Source organism: Mesoplodon densirostris, chromosome 12 (genome assembly GCF_025265405.1).
Source record: "Mesoplodon densirostris isolate mMesDen1 chromosome 12, mMesDen1 primary haplotype, whole genome shotgun sequence".
Lineage (NCBI taxonomy): Eukaryota > Metazoa > Chordata > Mammalia > Artiodactyla > Ziphiidae > Mesoplodon > Mesoplodon densirostris.
This window is the reverse complement of record NC_082672.1, coordinates 46324622-46343668: the sequence shown is the minus strand read 5'-3', so window position 1 is coordinate 46343668 and position 19047 is coordinate 46324622. Positions and strand designations below refer to the sequence as shown.

At 37.3% G+C, this 19047-nt stretch overlaps 1 protein-coding gene across 8 annotated transcripts in view; it reads right to left on the bottom strand.

Moving 5' to 3' along the window:
* HS3ST5 (heparan sulfate-glucosamine 3-sulfotransferase 5) overlaps positions 1-19047 on the bottom strand; it is a 282552-nt gene that overhangs the window by 99247 nt on the left and 164258 nt on the right. For 3 of the 8 annotated variants that reach the window (XM_060114784.1, XM_060114780.1, XM_060114785.1), the window contains one exon: positions 12938-13050. The exons of 1 other annotated variant lie outside the window; for it this stretch is intronic. The gene's annotated coding sequence lies outside the window, so the exon portion shown is untranslated. Of the gene's footprint in view, positions 1-12937; positions 13051-17548; positions 17606-19047 lie in introns of all 8 variants that reach the window. 4 more of the 8 variants (XM_060114782.1, XM_060114786.1, XM_060114783.1 and 1 more) reach the window with 3 other exon arrangements.

The window sequence follows — 19047 nt, the reverse complement described above, 5'->3', positions numbered from 1 at the left end:
GTCACGTGTGCTATGTCATTTGTTCTCACAGTGATCCATGAGGCAAGTTCTATTATTTCTCCACATTGCAGATGAAGAAAATAAGACTAACGAAGGTTAATAATTTGGCCAAAGTCAGTTGGCAGAACCAAGATTCTATGAAACCCCCAAAGCCCTCCCCCCAAAAAAAACCCCATTCAACAAAATGGATAAATGAGTTCATCAAAAATGTACTGAGTACTTGTTTTGTGTAAAATACCAAAAGAGATGTACACCTACAACCCCTGATTTACTCCAGTGGAAATAACCAGGAACACTGAAGGGAGAGACTGTTTTGCATTTGGCTAGTTATTACCATCAGCCTTGCAAACAACGTTCTGTGTTACATGAAAAAAATGCAATTGGGCAAACCAGAAAACTTTCCAGCTCTTCTGCATCAGTTACTGTAATTTCATTATTTAGCATAAAATGTGAATGCTCAGGTTCATTAACAGTCAAATCCAGATGCAAATGTAAATAGAGAAATATAATGGAAAACCAAATAGCAGACTTTCATTATTTGCCTTATGTTGAAATTGATGCTAATGTTCTCCACTGTAAACAAGTACTGAATTACAGAATTTTTGGCCTGAAAGAAACCTAGAAATTATTCGCTCCAATTCTCCCCAGTTATTTTTAAGCTTGGGGACCAAAGGAAAATAACTAGTAAGTGTAAGAGATTACTGCGACTGTGGAAAATGTTTGGCAGTATTTAAGAAACCTGAATCTATACCTATCCTGAGACACAGCTATTCTACTCCTAGGATATTTCCAACAGAAATGCTTTCATTTTTCATCAAGTGATATATATGTTAATGCTCATACAAGCATTTTTTGGGAATAATCCCCAAATATAATCAATCTAGTGATCAATGTAGACTGGGTAAATAATATATGGTATATTTAAATGAAGAAATACACCATGTGGCAATGACAATAAAGTACAACTACATACAACCATGTGGCTGAATCTCGAAAACATTACGTTGAGGAAAAGGTGTCATACTTTTATCATGATTTTATTTGTATAAAGTTCAAAAAAGAACCTAATGCCACAAATCAGAAGAATGTTTACTGGGGTGAGGGTGGGAGATGGTAGCTGGAAGGAGACAGGGATGTTTGCTGGAATGCTGGTGATTTTTGTCTCTTGATTTAAGTGCTGCTTACACAGATCTTCTCGCTTTGTGACCATGCATTGAGCTGTATACTTATTATGTGTGCATTTTCCCTGTATGTATACCATACTTCAGTAAAAATCCACCCCCCGAAAAAAGAAAAGTTGGCACTTCCATTATCAGACTATATGTTACCAAGAAATCCTCTGGCACAATCAGAAAAATTTATAGAATGTGGTGAATCGTAATTCTGCTAAAACTAACATTTGTTTCAGTCATATCAACAAAAATAAATACTTCAATATTGAAAACATTTGCTAAAGAAACAAATGTGTTTGATGAGAAAGCAAAAAACGCTATTTCCTTTGGCAAGCATCTGTGGGACTGGAGGTAGCAAATGTAAAGCTTCCAATGTGTTACTGAATTTGTTTACATGCTCAGTTTATTCAGGATTCAGAATTTTGTGGAGTTGTATTTTTTAAAAACCATAGGGATAAAAATAATTGTAACAGAAATAAAAAGAATAAATTTCTAAAATGTTGCTATGGCTCTGTCCCAACTCCACACAGTTTACAATGTCTGTTAACGTTAACAGGCATCCAAAAAATATTTGCTATATGAATAAAAATATAGAACACTGAGTACTCTTTAGAATACATCTAATCAATCTTTGTCACACAGAGGTAAAATGAGTATTTTTTAATACCTGGTAAATAGCAAATTAACTATACTTCTTTACAATTTTAGTAGACAATAATAGAGAACAATGACTGAAAAAAATAGATATCTATTAAAGTGCTAATTAATATTATTTACAAAGTACCTGTAAATGATAGAACATCACTAAATGATTTATGAAGCAACAACTCATTTAGGATAAAAAAGTTTTTTTACTAAAGAAAAACTTGAAACTTGTTAGAACCGTAGAAAAACGAATAAAAAATCCACCTTCCTGTGCACTACCTTTAGAGAAAAAATTAAGACAGAAGTATTACTCTCCCTGGAATTAATCATATATTAAATTGGTGTCAAGAAAACCTTAGAAAATATGAGCTTTCAGGGAAAAACACTTACAATTTATATTTTCTACTTTTAAGTCATATATTCTTACTATGACTCTAAAAATCTGTCTAAACCACCATTAACATTTTAAGAGAAAGTTCTCCACTTTTACCAAACAGAAATAAATAATACCTGACAACAGCATTAGGGAACATAAACATAAAATTACCTGTTATTAAAAACTGAGCACATTTTTCTCAAATAAATATATTACTCAACTGTAAAATAGTATGTTTGCCATTCACACTAATGTTTCAACATTATGGTTCAATCTTCTAAAAAGCTGACATGGAAAATAATGGCGTAATAAACTAATTCATCATAATGTGCAAAAGAAACGGCTGGAATAAATTGTAATAACCTTTCAAAAACTAGCAGCTTTTAAAAGTATTAATTTCTACTCCAGATAATTGGAAAGGACACCTGGGTGGGTAGGCAATATTTTTTATGGGATTGTTCTGTCAGGAGCTCAGATTGTCTCTGGACTCAGCAATGATCATTTAGCACTAAATGACAGTGAATCTTGCAAATAGGTCTTCCTAGATAGCGTTTGCCATAAATTACCAAACTCAGCTCCCCTCAAGGTCAGCCATATGAGAGGGCAGGTATCAAACGGTCTTTGCCGAGACCTAGAGTGGTCCTCGGGTTTCTCATAAATGGACAATAGTTGTGTTGGCTGCCATAAAATCAATGTAATGGACTGACAACATAAATTACTGTCAAAATTTGACAACATTTGTCCCTAGAAAACAACTGAAGAATGCTTTTATATCAAAGCTGGGGAAAATGGATAACAATATGTTTTGCTCTATACTAGAACATAAATATTCTTAACAATGCTAAGTGGGGAATGAATTAATATTAGAAGCCATAATATGTCTTACTTGATGCACTAAAAACAGCATCTAAGTAATATTAAAATGACACTTGCTTTTTGAAGTAACTGATATATATATATATATATATAATAGTAGTGCAACGGAGAGAGAGACAGAGAGAGAGAGAGAGAGAGAGAGAGAGAGAGTGTGTGTGTGTTCATTCTAGGGAAGAAGGTTGCATTTGCCTGGCACTGGGTATTTTTATTAAACCTAAACAACTGAAAAGAATATTGATGTCTTTCTAGTTTTATTTTATCTATGTAGTCCACTGGATCCATAGGAAAGATATATTCTTCTGCTCTCACACCACCTTGGATAAGTCATTTGAATTCACTTTCTCTATAGTTTAATTTTTCCATCTATAAAGTAAAATAATTATTATACAAAGACATCTTGAAGACAATGGAAATAATCCTTGGGGGAAGGCACCAAATAAACCCCAAATTACTAGAGAATCATATCAATAATGTGTGAAAATAATGTGCTCTAGACATTCAATTCACTGTTTTAGAAGTCAATTTGGTAGAAAATACAACAGCTAAACTAATAAATTGGAATTCTGGAGGTAAATTAAATATCAACATTTTGCCAAATTTTCTTTACTCATCTAATTTTGCTACCATTCTGTAACTATGGTTGTTGTTATTATTATTACTATTACTACTATGATATACAGTTAGAATTATTCTCTCAGGCATTTTTACAATATCATCTACTATCTCTTGGAAAGCAGGACTTCACTGTAGATTTTGCTAAAAGTAATGTTACTTGAGTAAAAGCAAGATCTTCCTTGAATCTAATGACATCTCAGACCATGAATATTGTATATAACATACAGTGAACTCTATCCACTTTTATAAACTATACAAGTTCCTAAACAGAATTTAAAGTTAATCTATTTTGTGCCTCTCTCTCCCGTATCTAGTCATCACCTTCTTTTATGTCTTTCTTTGCACTCTCTCTTGCATTTATTTCTTTCCTTCTAGTCCCATTGTTACTCTCTCCAGAACCTCATCAGCTTAGACCGAAATTATTGCAATAGTTTCTTTGCTCTTGTTCTCTTTCCACCAAACCATCCTCCCTAGTCCTGCCAAATTAATCTTTTTTAAAGCACTATTTTAATTATGTCATTCCCCTGGTCAAAATTTTTCAATGACTCCCCATCATCTGGAGGCCAAAGGCCAGAGTCTTCAGCTAGAATCGAAGCCTTTGGCTATCTGGCCTGACCTCCTTTTCCAATCTTATCTTTTCCAGTTCCCCTTCACAAACCTTCAGGATAATAAATGTACTTGCTGCCTGGGCACCTCCACCACAAACACCGGCCCGGCCAGTGCCATCCATCCTCTCTGCCTAGTCAGTTGCCTTCCTTCAGAAAGGCTTTTTTTCCCACTTCAACCCATAGTCAGCACCTCCAGCCATGAAATTGAAGCATTCATTTTTTGGTGTTTAACATGATTTATTTCACTGTTGCAATATTACTTAACTCAGTCTTTGTTGCTTAATAGTTATCGTGTCTTTTCTCCCTAATTAATTTGTAAAGGTCTTTGAGGGCAAGGGTGTTTGAGTTCTTATTATCTGCCAATCTCCCTAGCACACACTTATAAAAATAGCTTGGCAATCAATAGATATTTGTTTAATGGATGAATGCACAATGCTGCTCTAGCCTTCTTGTAAGATTAGGATGAAAGCTATCCAGTTGTGTTTGTAACTTGTAGTATACCAGCACAGCAATTTATGTAAATGAGACAGTTTTCCTAAATTTAATACATGTTTCAATTCTTAAGTTCTTAGTGAAATTCTAGATTATAAAGTATAAGCTGGGCACATTAGATAGTTAATGTTAACTCTGACTTTAATGTAAACATGAGCACTATTAGAAGAAACACAGACTAGTGCATATTCATTGAATTAGTGCTAATTTTCTGGAAGTCTCTTACTAACAGAAAGCTCAGTAATTTCTAAACAAAACTAAAATCATTCTGAGAATAAATTCAGAGAAAAAAGATAATGATGCAGCAGTACACCACCTAAAATATAAATCAGACATAATTACATTTTAGCTTATAATAGTCTGTAGAAAGATTATGAATTTTGGAACTTGGCAAGACCTGAGTTGGCAACTCGGTTCTGCTACTTACCAGGGGTGCCATCTTGAGTTAGTAACTCAATGCCTTGAACCTTAAATTTCTCACAAGGTAGATGGGAATATTAATATCCAATTCATTTGAAATAAAAGGAATCCAAATTGGAAAGGAAGAAGTCAAACCGTCACTGTTTGCAGATGACATAATACTATATATAGAAAATCTTAAAAGATGCCACCAAAAAACTATTAGAACTAATAAATGAATTCAGTAAAGTACAAAATTAATATATAGAAATCTGTTGCATTTATACACATTAAAAATGAACTATCAGAAAGAGAAATTAATAAAACAATCCCATTTACAATTACATCAAAAAGCATGAAATATCTAGGAATAAATCTAACCAAAGAGGTATAAGACTTGTACTCTGAAAACTATAATACAATGATCAAAGAAGTTGAAGATGACACAAACAAATAGAAAGTTACCATGCTTATGGACTGGAAGAATTAATATTGTTAAAATGGCCATATTCCCCAAGGCAATCTATAGATTAAATGCAATCCCTATCAAAGTACTGAAGGCATTTTTCGCAGAACTACAACAAATAATCCTAAATTTTGCATGGAAACACAAAAGACTCCAAATAGTCAAAGCAATCTCAAAAATTGGAACAAAGCTGGAGGTATCATGTGCCTTAATTTCAAACCATACTACAAAGCTATAGTAATCAAAACAGTGTGGAACTGGCACAAAAACAGCTGCATAGATCAATGGAACAGAATTGAGAGCACAGAAATGAATCCATACTTCTATGGTCAATCAATCTGTGACAAAGGAGGCAAGAACAAACAATGGGGAAAAGACAGCCTCTTCAATAAATGGTGTTGGGAAAACTGAATGGCTGCATGCAAAAGAATCAAACTGGATGACTTTCTCACACCATATACAAAAATAAACTCAAAATAGATTAAAAACTTAAATGTAAGACCTGAAACCATAAAACTCCTAGAAGAAAACATAGGCAGTACACTCTGACATTTGGTCTTAGAAATATTCCTTTTTTTTAGATTTTTTTTCCCTCAGGTAAGGGCAACAAAAGCAAAAATAAACAAATGAGACTACATCAAACTAAAAACCTTTCACACAATGAAGGAAACTATCAACAAAAGGAAAGACAGCCTACTGAATGGGAGAAGATATTTGCAAATGATATATCTGTTAAGAGGTTAATATCCAAAATATGCAAAGAACGCATACAACACAACATCAAAAAAACAACAACCCAATTAAAAATTGGGCAGAGAACCCAAATAGACATTTTTCCAAAGAAGACATACAGATGATCAACAGACACATGAAAAGACGACCAATATCACTAAACATCAGGGAAATGCGAATTAAAACCATTGAGATGTCACCTCACAACTGTCAGAATGGCTATTACCAAAAAGACAACAAATAATAAGTGTTGGCAAGGATGTGGAGAAAAGGGAACATCTGTGCACAGTTGGTGGGAATGTAAATTGGTGCAGCCACTATGGAAAACAGTATGGAGGTTCCTCAAAAAGTTAAAAACAGAACTGCCATACAATCCAGCAATTTCACTTCTGGATATTTACCTGAAGAAAACAAAAACACTAATTTGAAAAGACATATGTATGCCAATATGCATGGCAGCATTATTTGCAAAGGCAAGATATGGAAACAACTTAAGTGTCCATCAGCGATGAATGGATAAAGATGTTGTACACATACACACACACAAAATGGAATATTACTCAGCAATTAAAGAAAGAAATCTTGCCATTTGTGATAACATGGATGGACCTACAGGGTATTATGCTAAATAAAATGAGCCAGGCAGAGAAAGACAATCACCATAAGATTTCACTTATATGTGGAATCTAAAAAACAAAACAAACAAACACAACAAAACAAAATGAAAATAGACTTTTAGATACACAGAAGAAACGGGGTTGCCAGAGTGTAAGGGGATGGAGGTGGGTGAAATAGGTGAAGGGGATTAAGAGGTACAAACCTCCAGTTATAAAATAAATAAGCCATGGGGATGTAATATACTGCATAAGCAATGTGGTCAATAATCTTATGATAATTTTGGGGACAGATGGTTACTAGACTTATTGTGATGATCATTTCATAATATATGCACATGTCAAATCACTACATAGTAAGCTTGAAATTAATACAACATTGAACATCAACTATATTTCAATAAAAAAACTTCAAAAGAATATCCACTTAATTTGAAAAACCTGAGATGATTGAACTCTTTTGAGCTGGTTATTAGGATAATGAATTTAAAGCCCCTAGGGCACCTAGCCCAGTACACAGCCCAGCACATTAATAAATGGTAGCTATTATTATTGTTTTGTTTTCAGAATTTTTCTTTTTTACTCATTACCTCCTATCTATTATGGAGGTAACTGGCTTCCCTAATAGTTAAAGAGCATGAGTACAGGAGTCTAAAAGATTTGGGCTTGAATTGTGGTGCTACCATTTACTAGTTTACTAATCTCTTTATTAACCTCTCTGAACTCCAATTGTCTAAGGATATATGGGGAAAATAAAATCTCCTTGCAGGGACATCCTGAAGACTGAGAGATACCTATTTTAAAGTGTCTAGCATAGAGCAGGCCCTCTATGAATGTCAGATAATATAATTCATATGAGTCTCCTCTGAGATGGGTACCATCCTACTATGTGTTGAGGAACACATGTGTATGAATATTTTTGGAGTAAGGGAGATAGAAGCATTTTTCTCTGTTATATTCCAGTACTTTTCAGAAAAACATAATTTGGTATTATAAAAATTATTCTTATAAATAATATTCATATAGTGACTTACAGTTTACAAAATACTTTTATAACTTAGGACAAGACCCTAAAAATCTTCCCCAAATTAGCCATTTGTTGCTATATTATTGAAATCATTATTTTTGCAACCCCTTCCATCATCAAGATGCTTAATAATTAACAATAATGCTAAACTGAAAATATTAGGGAGGCTATTTCAAAAAAGTTAAATGTGTTATTGTCATAGGCCTACAGTTTTAGGAATACTTGACAGCTGAAATTGGCCAGATGAAACTGAACAATTGATGATAGCTTTTCCATATCAGCAGTAATCTTGGAAGCCTCTTCTAGGCAGGCTTTCACAAAAGACCCTTACCAAAGTGGTTTCTTAATTTCTCTTTTACTTCTTGAATACTGTTCTAAGTATCAGATAGGTTACCTGTTCTCATTCAGGTTAAAATACAATTAAAAAAAATCTGGTAGGTGGTTTCTGGAACTTTGCATGTAAACAAAAGGGTAGAAAAAATGTGGGTAATTTTCTTAAATCTAAATGCATTAGGTCATATGCTGAGATTAATGATTTATTGTCTAAACTCAGTAGGAATGCAATTAAATGCTCAGAAATGGAAAGCACCTTACAGTTTTTTAAGACTGAGCTGTTTTTATTATCATAGTAACTGAAGCACATGCTTAATAACTCATCAAATACAGTGACTTCTCTTCAACATCTACAAAGTCAAAACCAGACATCAGGTACAACTTGAGTGCCATTAATTCCTCTGAAAAACTTTTGAAGAGATTGTTTCAAGAAGCAGCAGGCTGGATCCCACTGAGGCCTGTAGGATATTTTAGGTCAGGGGTCCCCAAACCCTGGGCCACAGGCCAGTATTGGTCCATGGCCTGTTAGGAACCGGGCCACACAGCAGGAGGTGAGCAGTGGGCCAGCGAGCAAAGCTTCATCTGTATTTACAGCCGCTCTCCATCTCTCACATTACCGCCTGAGCTCCGCCTTCTGTCAGATCAGCGGTGGCATTATATTTTCATAAGAGCACGAACCCTACTGTGAACTGCGCATGCGAGGGATCTAGGTTGTGTGCTCCTTATGAGACTCTAATGCCTGATGATCTGAGGTGGAGCTGAGGTGGTGATGCTAGTGCTGGGGAGTGGCTGCAAATACAGATTATCATTAGCAGAGAGGTCTGACTGCACAGAGACCATAATAAATCAACTGCTTGCAGACACATCAAAACCCTATCAGTGAGTGGCAAGTGACAATGAAACTGCATCTGGTGGCAGGCTTTATAGTGGCAAGTGAGTTGATGTACTTCAATTGTACAGCTGCATCTGGTGGCAGGCTTTAAGTCAGAATACGACACTTATTTTAGTCCATGCGTGGCCCACCCATTATTTTATTTATCTCTTCCATCCGAGCCTCTTTCCCACACTGTACACTTGCTCACAGTTTTGGTGAGCCCACAAGCTAACCCTAGCCAAAAAGAGTAAAAAACAAACGTTGCTGGAGAGCTTCTTTGAAAAGGGGAAAGACCCAATGATGAGACAGCAGAAGAGTCTAAGACTGCCAACAAAAAGAAAGCTGCATTTAAAAGAAAATACCAAGAGTCCTACTTAAATTACGGGTTCATTGTAACAGGTGATTCACATTCTCCAAGCCCGCTTTGTATAATATGTGGCAACCGGCTATCCAATGAAGCCATGAAACCTTCAAAACTTTTTCGCCACATGGAGACCAAGCACCCTGAATTAAAAGACAAGACTTTGGAGTTTTTCAAAAGAAAAAAGAGTGAACACAAAGAACAGAAGCAATTATTGAAGGCCACCACTTCATCAGATATGTCTGCACTGAGAGCATCATTCTTAGTGGCTAACTGCATTGCTAACGCTAAGAAGCCCTTTACTACTGGAGAAGAGTTGATCCTGCCTGCTGCTAAGGACATCTGTCGCGAACTTTTGGGAGAGGCTGCAGTTCAAAGGGTGGCACGTGTTCCTCTCTCGGCAGCACCATAACTAGACGAACTGATGAAATAGCAGAGGATATTGAGGCACAATTGTTAGAGAGGATTAATGAGTCACCATGGTACGTAATCCAGTTTGACGAGTCTACCGATGTTGACAACAGGGCAACAATGCTTGTTTTTGTGCCATATATTTTTCAGGAGGATGTGCATGAGGATATGTTATGTGCACTTTTGTTCCCAACCAACACCACAGCTACAGAACTATTCAAGTCTTTGAATGATTACATATCAGGAAAGCTGAATTGGTCATTTTGTGTCGGTATATGCGTGGATGGAGCAGCTGCCATGACTGGACAGCTTTTTGGTTTCACTACTTGGGTCAAAGAGGTCGTTTCTGAATGTGAGTCTATGCACTGTGTCATCCATAGAGAAATGCTGGCTAGCTAAAAAATGTCACCTGAACTTAACAACGTTTTGCAGGATGTGATTAAAATGATCAACCACATTAAAGTACATGCCCTTAACTCACATCTGTTCGCGCAGCCCTATGAGGAGATGGATGCAGAGCACACGTCTTCTCTTATACACAGAAGTGAGATGGCTTTCTAAAGGTAGATCACTTGTCAGAGTTTTTGAGTTACAAGAGCTGCTCCAGAGATTCCTTTTAGAAAAATAGTCACCACTGGCAGCACATTTCAGTGACACAGAAATGGGTCACAAAACTTGCTTACTTGTGTTACATATTCAACCTACTCAACGAGCTCAATCTGTCACTTCAGGGGAGAATGACAGCTGTATTCAAGTCACCAGATAAAGTGGCTGCATTCAAAGCCAAACTGGAATTATGAGGGCAATGAGTGAACATTGGGATTTTTGACATGTTGTAAACATTAGCAAAGATTTTGAAAAAGACTGAGCCAGGGACTTCTTTCTCCTAGCTGGTGCACGATCACCTATTTCAGCTTACAAAAGAGTCTGAGCATTACTTCCCAACCACAAAAGACTCCCAAACTGGGAAGGAATGGATCCGCGACCCATTTGTGAATAAGCCAGGCGAATTGACTTTGTGCTAGAAGAGGATCAACTTCTTGAGATCACAAATGACGGCGGCCTTAAAAGTATGTTTGAGATAACTTCAAATCTCCACACATTCTGGATTAAAGTCAAGGCAGATGTGGCACATATATACAATGGAATATTACTCAGCCATAAAAAGAAATGAAATTGAGATATTTGTAGTGAGGTGGATGGACCTAGAGTCTGTCATACAGAGTGAAGTCAGAAAGAGAAAAACAAATATCGTATGCTAACACATATATATGGAACCTAAGGAAAAAAAAAAAAAAGGTCATGAAGAAACCAGGAGTAAGATGGGAATAAAGACACAGACCTACTAGAGAATGGACTTGAGGATATGGGGAGGGGGAAGGGTAAGCTGTGACAAAGTGAGAGAGTGGCATGGACATATATACACTACCAAACGTAAAATAGATAGCTAGTGGGAAGCAGCTGCATAGCACAGGGAGATCAGCTCGGTGGTTTGTGACCACCTATAGGGGTGGGATAGGGAGGGTGGGTGGGAGGGAGACGCAAGAGGGAAGAGATATGGGAACATATGTATATGTATAACTGATTCACTTTGTTATAAAGCAGAAACTAACACACCATTGTAAAGCAATTATACTCCAATAAAGATGTTAAAAAATAAATAAAAATAAGGTCAAGGCAGAATATTCTGAGATTGCCACAGAAGCACTGAACTCTATCAGTTATCCATAACTCCATATCCATAGAGTTATCCATAACTCTAGGCATGTGGGCTTCAGTAGTTGTGGCACGCAGGCTCAGTAGTTGTGGCACACAGGCTTAGTTGTTCTGCGGCATGTGGGATCTTCCCGGGCCAGGGATCAAACCCGTGTCCCCTGCATTGGCAGGCAGATTCATAACCACTGTGCCACCAGGGAAGCCCCATAGAACGTTTTTTAAAAAACCTTGCCAAGGTCACACAGCTAGTAGTTGGCTGGGCAGCAACTCAAACTCAGGCAGCCTTGCTCTAGAGTCTGTGTTCTTTTTTTTTTTTTCTTTTTCTTTTTTTTTTTTTGTGGTATGTGGGCCTCTCACTGTTGTGGCCTCTCCCGTTGCGGAGCACAGGCTCCGGACGCGCAGGCCCAGCGGCCATGGCTCACGGGCCCAGCCGCTCCGCGGCATATGGGATCCTCCCAGACCGGGGCACGAACCCGTATCCCCTGCATCGGCAGGCGGACTCTCAACCACTGCGCCACCAGGGAGGCCCGAGTCTGTGTTCTTGACCACTCCCCTTTGTTGCCTCGCTCCATCATGGTAGCTCTTTTCAAGCCCATTTCCCCTGGTCCTGGACTCTGATACAAAAATGCAACAGATCCTGCCTCTTCAGAAATAAACAGCTACACTGAGAAAACAGGATAGATGCATGAAGAGAGAAACAACCATACATGATAGAAGTTGTCAAATGCCAGAGGAGAGGTATGACTACAAGCCCAACACACATTTGAAAGGAAGGAATGAACTGGGATGGGGAATCAGCAAGATGTTGTCATGTACGTGAAACCTGACTTAGGTCTTGGAGGAAAAACAGAACTAAAACCAGCAGAGAGGATTTGGGGAAGTTATTTCAGATAGTGGGACAGCAAAGACAAAGGCCTTCTGTGCTCAGGAAACAAGATTCAGTGCCAGTGGGAAATGTTTCTATATGGGAACGTTGAGATTACAGAATCCGGAGGCAGTTTAAAGTCATTCTGTAGAATGTTTTAAAAGCCCACAGAGGAGAGAGGACCTCCTGCTGGAGAGCCGTCCTGCATTTCTGAGTGGCTGTGTGCATATGTGCATGCCTCCAAGTTCTGCCAAGTAGGGCTTTCAAAAGGCTGATGAGACGGCGGGTGCATAACATGAATGGGAAAGATAGATGATGGATTGCAGGAACACACAGAAGTCTTTGCTACACATACCTACATTCAGACACCTCCAGTTATTCCAGCGATGATTATCTGGTTGGTGGATGCTCCATGGCCTCTCCGCATCTACTGCTGTCCTTTTGGCTTGTTCCCTGCTCTGTTAGCACCTGGGGGTAGAGACAGAGGCAAAGTGATCTTCCCATTAGTCTTTTTTTTTTTTTTCTCTCCACTCCTCAATATCTGTGGTTAAAATTTGTGTTGGAAGAAGCATATCAGGTATGATCAGAACATTTCTTTTTTTTTTTTTTAAAAGTACTTCCAGTCTTTTTATTAAACAATTTGTATTTTTTTAATTTTATTTATTTATTTATGGCTGTGTTGGGTCTTCGTTTCTGTGCGAGGGCTTCCTCTAGTTGCGGCAAGTGGGGGCCACTCCTCATCACGGTGCGCGGGCCTCTCATTATCGCGGCCTCTCTTGTTGCGGAGCACAGGCTCCAGACGCGCAGGCTCAGTAATTGTGGCTCACGGGGCTAGCTGCTCCGTGGCATGTGGGATCTTCCCAGACCAGGGCTCGAACCCATGTCCCCTGCATTGGCAGGCAGATTCTCAACCACTGCACCACCAAGGGAAGCCCAAACAATTCGTTGATGAAGGACAGAGCTCACATTTGCTAATTCCCTTTGATCAGAGATGGACTTGTAAATTGGGGGCTACCCACATGTACTTTCACGTAATGTTCTTGTTTCTGATCTGGTTGCTGATGATTTTAGGTTGAGAGTGGTTAAATGTACTCTTTTAAAAAATGCTATATATTGACCTTTTTACAACCATATGATGATTATCCATCAATCATTCTTACCTTTGCTACTACTTGAATATATTAAGCAATTGCTGCTTCTTCCTAAGTTGAATATAGATTACTAGGAGACCTGAGTAATTCCCTAGCTGCAGAGTAGATGTATGGCTCTAAAACAAAAAGTGTTGTATTGGAAAGATGAAAAAAGAAATTGATGGGAAAATGAAAAAAAATTTCAATGTAACAGATTTGCAATGCCAAACTCCTTTTTAAAAAGTAATATTTCAGGGCCTCCTTGGTGGCGCAAGTGGTTGAGAGTCCGCCTGCCGATGCAGGGGATACGGGTTCGTGCCCCGGTCTGGGAGGATGCCATATGCCGCGGAGCGGCTGGGCCCGTGAGCCATGGCCGCTGAGCCTGCGCGTCCGGAGCCTGCGCTCCGCAACGGGGGAGGCCACAACAGTGAGAGGCCCGCATACCGAAAAAAAAAAAAAAAAAAAAAAAGTAATATTTCATTGTCATTTCAGGCTATTATTAAGAATGCATATGAAGTCTAAACAGACTGTAGGAGCCCAGTCCTAATGCATCATTAACACTAAAATGTATTTGATAATAGTAGACATAAAGATTATTCAGTCCAGGGCTTCCCTGGTGGCGCAGTGGTTGAGGGTCCGCCTGCCGATGCAGGGGACAAGGGTTCGTGCCCCGGTCCGGGAGGATCCCACATGCTGCGGAGCGGCTGGGACCGTGAGCCATGGCCTCTGAGCCTGCGCGTCCGGAGCCTGTGCTCCGCAAGGGGAGAGGCCACAATAGTGAGAGGCCTGCATACCACACACACACAAAAAAGATTATTCAGTCCAAAATAGCCAGAATGTCCATCTTTCACTTGGGTCCACTGGATGCAAATATATTTAGAGTGCAAAGCACACATACACACACACACACCTCTTTCAAGAAAAGGAAAGTCTTTAAAGTTTTATATATACTTGGCTAATAGCCAGCTACCAAATCTATTGTATTTCTTCTCTGATTAACATGCTTTCATTCATTATTTCCAGTTCTTCCATTTGAATCCTTGTCAACACTTCCCCTCACAACCCCAATATTGCCCAAATAGTTTTAGAGAAACCAGAGAATGAGTAAAGTTCATTCAGTTATTTCAGGACATGGCACACATCAATAGTATCCACTTATTAGCCAGAAAACTGGCTCCATTGCTCAGAGAACTTCTTGGCATGTTCATACACCTTCTGAGACCTCAATATAAAATAAAACAAAACAAAGCCTCAACTACTCTGTTTCTCAATTTGTTTTGATAAACCAGAATTATTTCTAAAGTTCCCAAATAAACAGAAATCATTATAATTATGAATAATTAACATGCTAAACTCAAGAGGGCACTCAACATTCATTACACTGTAGAATTCGTCCCCTAAGGGTAGTACCTTCAATTAGTTCAGTTTTTACAGCAGAAGAAAAATGTGACAATCAGTAATTGTAGATACTTAGTACAAGGAACAAAACAAGCTAACTTGCCTTTAAATCACCCTCTCTCAGCCAGCAGAGGCCCTGCTCTCTTTTAGATTCTTAACATTTGTGCTACTTCCAGAACACAGAAAAGCAATAGATAATAGAAAAACACACTGCCTTCAAAGATGTAAGTAGATGCACTTCAGCTTTATCAGCTATTCTAATAGAGCAGGTTAAAGTAGAAGGTAAGGTATAGCAATAAATGGTTTTAAAACAGAATCTTTTAAAAGACGTTTTATAAAATATATCAACATATTTATTCACTCAATTTACAAACATTTATTAAGCACTTACAATGTGTCAGGGTAAATGTGCTAAATGATAGTTACATTGTAGTATAGGAACTAGCCAATGTGGAGAAAAGGGAACCCTAGTAAACTGTTGGTGGAATGTAAACTGGTGTAGTCATTATAGAAAACAGTATGGAGGTTCCTCAAAAAACTAAAACTAGAACTACCATACGATCCAGCAATTCCATTCCTGGACATATATCTGAAGAAACAAAAACACTAAATAAATAAAATAATTAACTAAATAACTAAATAGATAAATCAACTATAATTTAATAAAAAAATAAAGACTGAAACATAAGAAAAAGAACAAGCCAATGATTTCTTTAAATAAATACATATTTTTATATACAAATTTGAATATAGCAACACATTTGTATATTCTTACAAATATAAAGTTTGAAGTATATTTATAAAATGAAGCTATTCAGTGTTATTCCTCAAATTCAACTGCAATTGAAATTGCAATACATCATTTTAATTAAAAAAATTAAATCACAAAATTATTTAGATTTTCTTCTTCCTCAGAGTCTCCTCTATAAAAATTATAAAAAATTTCAACCAAAATATATCCATTTTCTTTTGCAGTAATAAATTGTATTACAATTATTAGGGGTTTTCTTAGGCACTTATAGAACTAAAATATAAGTCAAGTTGAAAATGGTTTAGCAAATAGTAACTACAGTTGTGCATGCAAGTAGACATTTTTGCTCTGATTCAATATCAAATTGACAACCATGACCCAAGAAAGGGTAATCTTTTATTAGCAGCCACTTTGGGGAGATACATTTTATCTTCCATTGAAGTAGAGGAAAGAACTCATTAGATATGTGGTACAAGTGGTTTCAGAGTGATAAATCTCAAGTTACCAATTCCACTTTTAATGATTAGTTGCCCGAGTCTTGTATTTAATTAAAATGGTTATTTTAAATGCTTATATTTAATTTAAACATAATTAGCTAAACCTCAATGTTACTGCCTCATCCATTTTGAAATTAATTTATAAAATAGCTTAAAAAGTGCTGTAAGATTTTAATATTAAAATAAATCAGGGGCTTCCCTGGTGGTGCAGTGGTTGAGAGTCCGCCTGCCGATGCAGGGGACACGGGTTCGTGCCCCGATCCCGGAAGATCCCACATGCCGCGGAGCGGCTGGGCCCGCGAGCCATGGCCGCGGAGCCTGTGTGTCCGGAGCCTGTGCTCCGCAACGGGAGAGGCCACAGCAGTGAGAGGCCCGCGTACAGCAAAAAAAAAAAAAAAAAAAAAAAAAAAAAAAAAAAAAAAAAATAAAAAAAAAAATAAATAAATAAATAAATCAGGATCAGTTTGTATCTTTGGTTTGTTTCAGTTGTGAACCCAGAGTGAGCCGTTTATATTAGGTATGACTGCAGGGTCTCTGGCATGGCTAACATGTAGTATAATCAAATATTGATATGCCATTGATGTTTCCTTTATACATGTGACATATACTTTAACCTCCTAGGCAAAAATAGTCTATAGACAGGATATGATTATTTAAACTTTAAAGGGATCTAAATATAAATTAATTTTGGCCTTAATACATTTAGGAGGAACCACTGTTTTTAGCAGATGATTCATAAGTGTGTAACAAAACTTCCTTTGTGTCAGTCTGATAATACATTCTGATTTTAACTTCTATTTAAACAGACAACATGATATATATATAACTTAATTAAAAGGTGAAGGTAACACATTTGGCTTGCCTATTAGTAACCAAAATCTGTTCTTCCCAATATTAATATCTTTTCATACCAATATATGCAGAATTTTCTAACATTTTATTAAAACCTGGGCCTTCTACTCTCCAATGAATGCTTATAGTTGGGGGAATCTGTTTCTGCCATTCTCTAACATTCGCTCACACCATCTGCACTCTTCTCCACCCCTGGCCCCGACCCTTTAGGAATTTTAATTCAGAACATAAAATCTGACTCAGCTTACACATCAAGTGAAGCTGTGTAGAATATTTCTCCTCTTTTCACACTAGTACTATTATGTGGCATTCCAGGATGCCTTTAAGCTATACTGTACCTCAATTACCTCAAATTCCATCTGCTTCTGTTTCTTTCAGTCCTTCTCCCTGGTTCCCTAAACAATGAACAATAGATATTATTACTCAAGAGCTAGACTTAGGCAAAGAATGTAAGTAACATACTAATATCCCTCCTGCTTAGATAAGACAATATGGATTGTGATCAAAGCCAATTATGTATTGATTTACCATTTATCATTTCAACTATCAACCATTATCTTAACTCCAAACATCCTCAGAAAGTCCAAAGGATTGTAACTGTCTCAAAGTAATCACAATGGAGAGGGACTATTTGAGAACCAGGAAGGTACATCTGCTTTGTTCATCTTGCTCAGGCCTTTAAATACCAACTGTTTTCCATTCTTTTCTGGCTACCATCTTCCCCTAGGCTAAAAGATTTTTTAAATGACTGGGGAAAAAAAACCTTGAGAAACTAGTTTGAGATTTTAATTCAGCATTTCATCTGCCAGACAGTGAAATGCAGTTAGCCGCAGCAAGTGTTCCTAATAGATAAGGGAATTGTTGCTTCACATATAATTACATTGGGTCTTACGGTAGACATAGCCAACCATATCATCTTCATACTATTAGAAGTGCTAGTAAATCTGAAAAGAATCCATTTTGAGGAGGGTCAGAGCTACTTTTATGTTACTTCAAACCAGGGTTATCATGGAATAAAACTGATAGTTCTTTTGGAGGAACAATTTTTGGTATATAAGAAAAAAGTATTAAAGAATAAATGAAACTGACTGTTGTGACTGACAGTAAGTTCAGGCATTTTGTGCGCTTTTGTGTTTGCTTTGGAATGTTAAACAGGTTGGGTTCCTTTAGAAAGAAAACATTTTATTCAGAACATTTTCCCATGAAAGCCCTCTTTGACAAAGTGTCATTTTTTGATATATGAGTACATGTCTGCCCACATTTTATATTCAAAAAAGGCAAGCAATGTTTTAACAACTTTTGACAAGCATGGGGAATTAAACTACCACAGAATCGACTCTCAGTGTACTACTATAGACGGTTATATTTTCTATTTTTGTACTTCTTCATGGCAGGACACAACATTTTAATTATATAAATTTCTGGTTGAAGAAAGAGACAATGAAGATGAGTAATTAGAATAGGAAACTTCAACTCATCAATAAAATATGTTTTAAGCATACAATTCTGAAATTTGTTGAGAAACAGAGCTACAGATATAGCATGCAGTGAAATATAAATAAGTAGCAGGAGATAAGTCAAAGAATTTTTCTAGAAAACTAGCCAGGAAATCTCAAGAAATTTAACTGCTTCTTCATTATACTTACAAGTTACCTACTAAATTACAAATTTCAAAACCAAACCATCCCTCATTTTTTGGCAGTGCAGGCTCTGCCTATTGGAACCTCACTTGGATACCCACAGGTACCTCCAGTCAGCAAACTGCTTCCAATCCTGTGTCCCTGACTGTGACCTTGCAGGACAGGGTCCTGGCTGCTCTCCAGCCTCATCTGTCTCC